The sequence below is a fragment of the Pelodiscus sinensis genome, chromosome 3 (assembly GCF_052426305.1).
Source record: "Pelodiscus sinensis isolate ZL-2025 chromosome 3, ASM5242630v1, whole genome shotgun sequence".
Lineage (NCBI taxonomy): Eukaryota > Metazoa > Chordata > Testudines > Trionychidae > Pelodiscus > Pelodiscus sinensis.
In genome coordinates, this window is record NC_143054.1 from 156837626 (window position 1) to 156845388 (window position 7763).

The following is a 7763-nucleotide window of genomic DNA, read 5'->3' on the forward strand; positions in this document are numbered from 1 at the left end:
AGACCACCACGGATCTTGGGGAATCCACCACAGCTTCCCATGTCAAGACCTTTGGTTCTGTGCTGCCCTGACCCACTGAAGTTCTCCCACAATTGTGACAAGCTGGGATTCCTCACTGATCTCTCTACCTGCCTATGAAGGAAGAGTTCTTGGACCCTGCCGCCCTTGGGATATTTTCAACACTCTCCTCTCAGAAAACATATAGATGAGTATCATTTGCTGGAGAAGAGGCAAAATGTTTTTTGTAAAGGGCAATTGTGCCTCACCAATCTACTAGAATTCTTTGAGGGGTGACAAGAAGCATGTGGACAAGGAGGATTCAATGTACTTAGATTTTCGGAAAGCCTTTGACAAGATTCCTCACCAAAAAGCTATTAAGCAAAGAAAGGGAGCAATAAGAAAATAGAAATTATCATATTGCCTCTATAGAAACCCATGATACACCCAACACCTTGAATACTGTGTGCAGATATAGTCACCTCACCTCAAAAAAAACATACATTGGAAGTGGAAAAGGTTCAGAAAATGGCAACAAAAATGATTGGGGGTATGGAATGGCTTCTGTACGAGGAGAGATTAATAAGACTGGGACTCTTTAGCTTGAAAAAGATAATGACTAAGGGGGGATATGATTGAGGTCTGCAAAATCATGACAGGTGTGGAGAAAGTTATTAAGGAAGTGTTATTTACTTATTTTCATAACACAACAACTGGGGTCATCAAATGAACCTAACAGGCAGGAGATTTAAAACAAGCAAAAGGAAGTATTTTTTCATACAATGTACAGTTAACCTGTGGAACTCTTTGCCAGAGGTCATTGTGAAGGCCACAGCTATAATAGGGTTCAAAAAAGAACTAGGTAATGTTGGGCCCAGAAAAACAAGGCCTGGTCAACATTATGCTAAGGAAAGTTAACAAAGGCTAATTTCATAGGCCTCGGAGTATTCTTGACCAGAACCAGGAATGTGGTTCAAACAGAGGTGCACCCTCCATGCTGACTTAGGTTATAAAAGTTAGATAAGTGATAAATTACATATTTGTACCTACTGTAAGTAGAATAGCTTGCTTTGGGAACTGGTAAGTAACTCCCTGTTTCTGTTCCCCTTCACTAATCTTACCTTCCTATTTTTGCCCTTTGTGCTCAACTCCCTTGTCTCCTTGTTCCTGGTACCTGCCTTTTGTGATTGATAAGACAGTAGCTGATGCATTATGAAGCGCTTCTGCCCACAATGTATGGTTGGCGAAGATATGCATAGATATTAAAAGTTTCTAGAAAGGGGGGGTAAGTGGCTTGGGTGAAGAGCTTATGACGTGACGGAACTGTCTTCATAAGCCTACCTGTTACTAAAATCGCTGCTGGTTCTCTTTGGAGACAGACCGCTCTCTATTGTTGTGTGCACTCTTGAATAAAGAGCTTGTGATTGGACTTTGCTGGTGTTGCCTGTCTCTTTGCAGTCAGACAACGAACCGAGCCGTCTGGGCTAGAGTCCTTGACAGTAAGTTCACAGAGGATAGGTCTATTAGTCACTGCCTATCCTAGCTAATAGCCACTATGTCACTAACCTCTGTTTGCCAGAAGCTGGGAACGGGCAACAGGAGATGGTTCACTTGACAACTGCATATTCCGTTCATTCTCTCTGGGATACCTGGCATTGGCTATTTTCAGAAGACAGAATATTGGATTAGATGGACCTTTGGTCTGGCCCCGTAGGGCTGTTCTTATTTCTAGAAGAAAATACCAGATAAAATGATGCAAGGAAGAGATATTGCTATATTTTCTTCTCAGGAAATGGAGATCCTTCACACCACTTGTCAGTTGCTGGCTACATGTGTGTTTTTTCTGTGTACGGCACCAGCTCTGTACAAACAGCCAACATGGTAAACCTCGATCAAACTGCCCAAGATGACCACAAACTCAGTTCAGTGGTGTGGACGTTCAGCCAGAATTTTTACCTACAGGCATTTTATTAGTGCCCTATGCACATCACAGGTATACTTAATACATGTATGCCCATGAATGGCAGGACTTTCCATCCCACCAAGGATGGATGAAGGGTTAAGGTGAGGCATCTCACCATTTATGAATTCAGAAAAACAATCTGAGATACACAACTTATGCATTGCCTTATCTGCTGCCCACCTCCGTAACTCTCTCCTGATGCTTCAGGCAAAACATCACTATTCAGCACCTATTTTTCCCTCTTTCCCTTCTTTTCCCACTTTAAATTTTGGGGTTTCTGTGCGGCCTCTTACTCCACTCATCTGAAGCAGCGGGTTGTGCCTATGATACTATCTATAGATAACGTTTATTCAGTTTCAGGCAAGACATTATTACTCATCACTTCTATCAAACCATCTGATCACTTGCTATGTGTTCTTGTCAGGGCTTGCTGGAATGTGTTGACATATTCAGTGTATTTTAGCAATGTTAGTAATACCAGTGCCAAGTTCATGTATCGGGAAAGTAAAACTGCTGTTACGCATCTGCTTTATGACAAGCCCTAACTCTTGCTCATAGCATAACTTTTGCTTATTTTGGTTCAGGCCTTAAAGTCTTGCACCAGGCCCATGCTTCAGGCTCTCTCTCTCTCTCTCTATTACAACACTCAAAAGCAACAAGATCTCTTCTAAAAGAAATTCTGCTCTCTTCTTCACCCCCTGTAAAATGCAATCCTTCCAACACCTGAGTTAAGAGCAGCTAGTGATTAGAGATGCTTCTGTTAGGAAAAACATTTATTCTGAACACCTTAGAAAACCCAAGGACAGGCAGATACAAGGATGGTTGTTGCAAAGGTGAGAGATATTACCAAAGGCAGAAGGATTGGATTCTGATTTCAATTGCATAATGTATATTCATAGAAGTAATTTGTACTTGGACTTTCAAAAAGCCTTTGCCAAGTCCCTCACGAAAGGCTTGCAAGCAAAGCAAGTGCTCTTGGGATAAGAGGAAAGGCCTTCTCATTTATCAATACTTGATTAAAAGATAGGAAAAAGTGTAGGAATAAATACAGTTTTCACAGTCAATAGAGACAGTGAGGTCCTCCAAGGATCTGCATGGAGACCTGTGCTAATATTCACAAATGATCTAGAAAAACGGGTAAACGAGAAGGAGCTAAAGTCTGTAGATGATACAAAATTACTCAGGACAGCCAAGTCCAAAGCTGTCCTAATATTAGCAAAACTATTCTCTCTTCAACATGTACATGTCACTTCTTTAGCTTAAATGAGCTTCCAGAAAATCACCCTACAACTGGAACTGAATTAGTTAACTGACCAGGTAACAGCCAGTAGTTGGAAGTGGGCTCTTTATATTTAAAATAAAAAAATCGTTTTTCAGAAATCTGGATGATGTTAGCAATGGAAAAGCTGATCCATTAAAGGATGAATGACATTGCCTTTCCTTGGAAAATCCCAGCTACCAGACAAATTTCAGATTACCTTCTAAATCATCTCCTACTATGGGCAAAGGGACTTTACTGAGAAGCTCTCACTCTGGGAGATGAGTTACAAGGAGATCTCACAAAACTGAGTGACTGGATGACAAAACAGCAGATGAAATCCCATGCTGCTAAATACAAAATTACTCAGGACAGCCAAGTCCAAAGCTGACCGATGAGTTACAAGGAGATCTCACAAAACTGGGTGACTGGATGACAAAACACCAGATGAAATCCCATGCTGCTAAATACAAAGTAATGCACATTAGAAAATGTAATCCCAACTGCACGTACAAAATGGAATCTAAATTAGCCATTCCCACTCAAGAAAGATCGTGGAAACATCATGAATAATTCTTTCAAAACATCTGCTCAAGGTGCAAAGGCAGTCAAGAAAGCTAACAATGTTAGAAAAAGGACAGATAAGACGACTATAAGTATCATAATGACTATCTAAATCCATTGTATATAAAAGGTACAAAGAAGGGCAACAACAGTGATTAGGAATATGGAACAGCTTCCCTATGAGGAAAGATAAAAAAAGATGGGGACTGTTCAGCCTGGAAAAGAGACGAATAAGGTGAGATATGATAGAGGTCTATAAAATCATAAACGGTGTGGGAAAAATGTATTTATCCTTTCCTGTAATACAGAAGTTTTGCCCACAAAAGCTCATGATTATATTAGTCTCTAAGGTGCCACAGGACTAGACATTGTTTTTATAAGAGCCAGCAGTCACCCAATTAAATTAATAGGCAGCAGTTTAAAACAAACGAAAGGACATACTTAACACATCATAGTCAACCTGTGGTACTTGTTGCCACTAGATGCCAAAAGTGTAACTAGGTTAAAAAAAAGAATTACTTAAATTCACAAAGAATAAGTCCACCAATGACTGAAGTTTCAGGGGGTAGCTAAGTTAGTCTGTACAGGATAAACTTAAAAAAAACAACAAATGGTCTGGTAGCACTTTATAGACTAACAAAACATATAGATGGTATCATGAGCTTTTGTGGGCACAGCCTACTTCTTCAGATGACCGGACTTCTAAGTTTAGGATGTGCAGACCCAAAATAAATAGGGGAGAAGGGGTAAGGAAAAAAAAGTAAAGGGGGGGGTGCAGGAAACAAGCAGAGAGTATGAAAATATCAAAGGGAAAAACAAGTAGGCAGAACGGGCAATCTATAAGCACCTGAAGATTGGATAGTTAAAAAGAAGCAGATAAGGATCAAAAGATAGCAATAGATAGGAAGGGTACTAACACAAGAATCTACACAAAGAGCTGTTTGCACCTTCATTGAATGTTAGGTTGATAATGTCCCAGTCATCCCTCATCTCAATTGAGGCCATCAGCGCAAGAATTGAACTTGTGGATGAATTGTAATTCCAACACCTCTCTGGCTACGTCTAGACTACATCCCTTTTTCGTAAAAGGGATGTAAATTAGACATATCGCAATTGCTAATGAAGCAGGGATTTAAATCTTCCCCGCTTCATTAGCATAAAAATGGCTGCCGCTTATTTTCCCCCCCACACGGAGCTTTGCTGGAACAAAGCGCCAGTCTAGATGCTGATCTTGCAGAAAATAAAGCCTTTTCCGAAAGATCCCTTATCCCTCTAGGACCGTGGTCCCCAACGCGGTGCCTGCGGGCGCCATGGCACCTGCGGGGGCATTTGTGTGTGCCCACCAAGTGCTCGGGGCTGGCCTGGCCCCGGGCACGTGGCGCATACGCGGTGCCGGAGCCAGCCCCGGGCACATGGCGCATGGTGAGCGCCGGCCCCAGGAGCGCCGCAGATTGGCCACCCGCGCTCTGGGCACACGGCGCTTGGCGGGGGGAGAGCGCCGGCCCCGGGCGCGTGGCTATGGGGGGCCCTGGCCCCAGGGGCGTGGCTATGGGGGGGCCCCAGCCCCGGGCACACAAGTGTCCCCGCCCCCTGGCACCTGGCGGATGAATGGCCTCGCCCCCTGGCTCCCGGCAACCTCTAATGGTTGGGGACCACTGCTCTAGGAAATAAGGGATCTTTCGGAAAAGGCTTTGTTTTCCGCAAGATCAGTGTCTAGACTGGTGCTTTTTTCTGGCAAAGCTCCGTGCGGAAAAAAAGCGGCAGCCATTTTTATGCTAATGAAGCACGGAAGATTTAAATCCCCACTTCATTAGCAATTGCGATACGTCTAATTTGCATCCCTTTTCCGAAAAATGGATGCAATCTAGACGTAGCCTCAGTGTATTTGACTTGTAGAATTGATTTGTGACAAGACAGACACCTGGAGATCTTTTAAAGAGCAATTAGGTAGATTGAAGTGCTCTCCAACAGGTTTCTGTATGTTCCCTTTACGTATATCTGATTTATGTCCACTGATTCCCTCATAGGGACTGTCCAGTTTGTCCAATATATAGCAATGGGGCATTGCTGGCATTTGATGGCATAGATCAAATTACTGGATGTACAGTTGAATGATCCTCTGATTTGGTAGCTTATATTGTTGGCTCCAGTGATGAATTCACTTGCATTGATATGTGGGCAGAGTTGGCACCACAGCTAATTTCAGGGCTGGGTTCCTGGATGCTTATGATGTGATTGTGTAGCATGGTTACCTGAAAATTCGTTTCAGGTTGGAGGGTTGTCTGTAAGCGAGAATAGGACTTTCCCCAAAGGCCTCTGAGAGCGAGGGATCATTTTCCAAGATCCCCAAGCTGATCAGACATCAGGGTCTACACAAACTTTTTTTATATTCTAAAAAGATTTAAGCTTTTTTTCTTAAGTTTGGCCTAAAATCAAATGCTATTTTTTCTTTTCTTTAATAATTACTGGACTAAAGGGGTTTCTCTCAGCTCTTTCTTAATCTTTGCCGCCACCTTCCCTAATTAATATTTTTCATTTCAGAAGACAATTACTAGCCAAAAGGATTATAGAAAACTCCTTGTCTTCCAATGGCTCATATTCACCAATTAGTTCCTGTTGAGCCAAAGAAAGACAAAGCCATCCTGATGTGCAAGACTCCAAAAAGGAAGCACACAACATAAAATGAACAACTCTAAATAACTACTGCGTGAAAGGTAATTGCATGAGTTTTATTTTAATACAAGCAATGCATGGATCTGTTAAAAACACCTTTACCAAGTTCATAACCATGTTATATCATGGATGATTTCACATAATTTGTGACCCCATGATACTAACACTTGGATTCTAAGAAGGAGGGGGTTTCATGTTCAGTCTTGTTCATGAACAGGACTAGGGATGTTAGATATCGATTAAAATCTTAGCAGTTACACGATAATTCGATAGTCTCTGGTGGCAAGGCCAGCAGCCGGATATAAAGGCAGCTGCGCAGGGTAGCAGGTGGGAGCCTGTCCACGAGGGGAGCCACTCGGAGTAATGCTTACCGGGTAACCAGTTACCCATTCACATCCCTTGTTTCGTAGGATCCAATTTTTAATCAGTAAATGTTTGTAAAAGTCATACACACAAATGGATGAAAAAATATTTCCACAGATGATGTAATAATGGGTAGTAATAATGAATGAAAAAATATTTCCATAGATGTTTCCACAGATGTTTCCACAGAAACTTATAGATGGGCAAAGAAAGAAAAATGTTACTTGAAAACCTATTTGCTTTTTGGATACTTACTTAGTATATTTTGACCATTTGTATTTTCATGGTAATAAAGCTTCAACTTTTAAAATCTGTGTCTACCGTAATTAAATAGTCTGTCTGACTTGCCTCATATTGTCTGACACGCCACCTCAAAACTTCCTGCAACTGTGATAATGTAAATAAATAAAAATGGAGAAAATGCTTAAAGATAGATATTAGCTGGTGAAGTTATAAAAATTTAAAGAACAAAAATGTCCAACCCTAACCATAAACTACTTAGTTAAGCCCAGGCACTCCACACACTTTTTTCCCCGAGTAATTGATTCCATGGATTTCTCAGTACAGAAGATAATCCCTAGATGGTGTCAACTAGCAACATGTCTTGTTTACTTGTTTAAGTATTTTTCAGTCTGCCTTTCTTGCAACAAAGCAAGTGAGAGGGTGGAAAGTTCCCATACAGGAACAAGTGACTTGAAATCTCTAGCTGCAGCCAAATATTAACTATTTTATATCATGGTCTATTTGACTGGATTTGAAACATGACCTTACTTGCTCCCATTTAAAGCAATGTCAAAATAGGAGCAGGATATGTCCCAACAACAGTAAACAATAGGTACACGGCTCCACAATTACTAAATAACTTCCATGTATGGTCCTGAAGTGTCAGCTCTGCTTATTAAATCTCACACAAACAAATATGGAATAAATATTAAAGAAAACAGA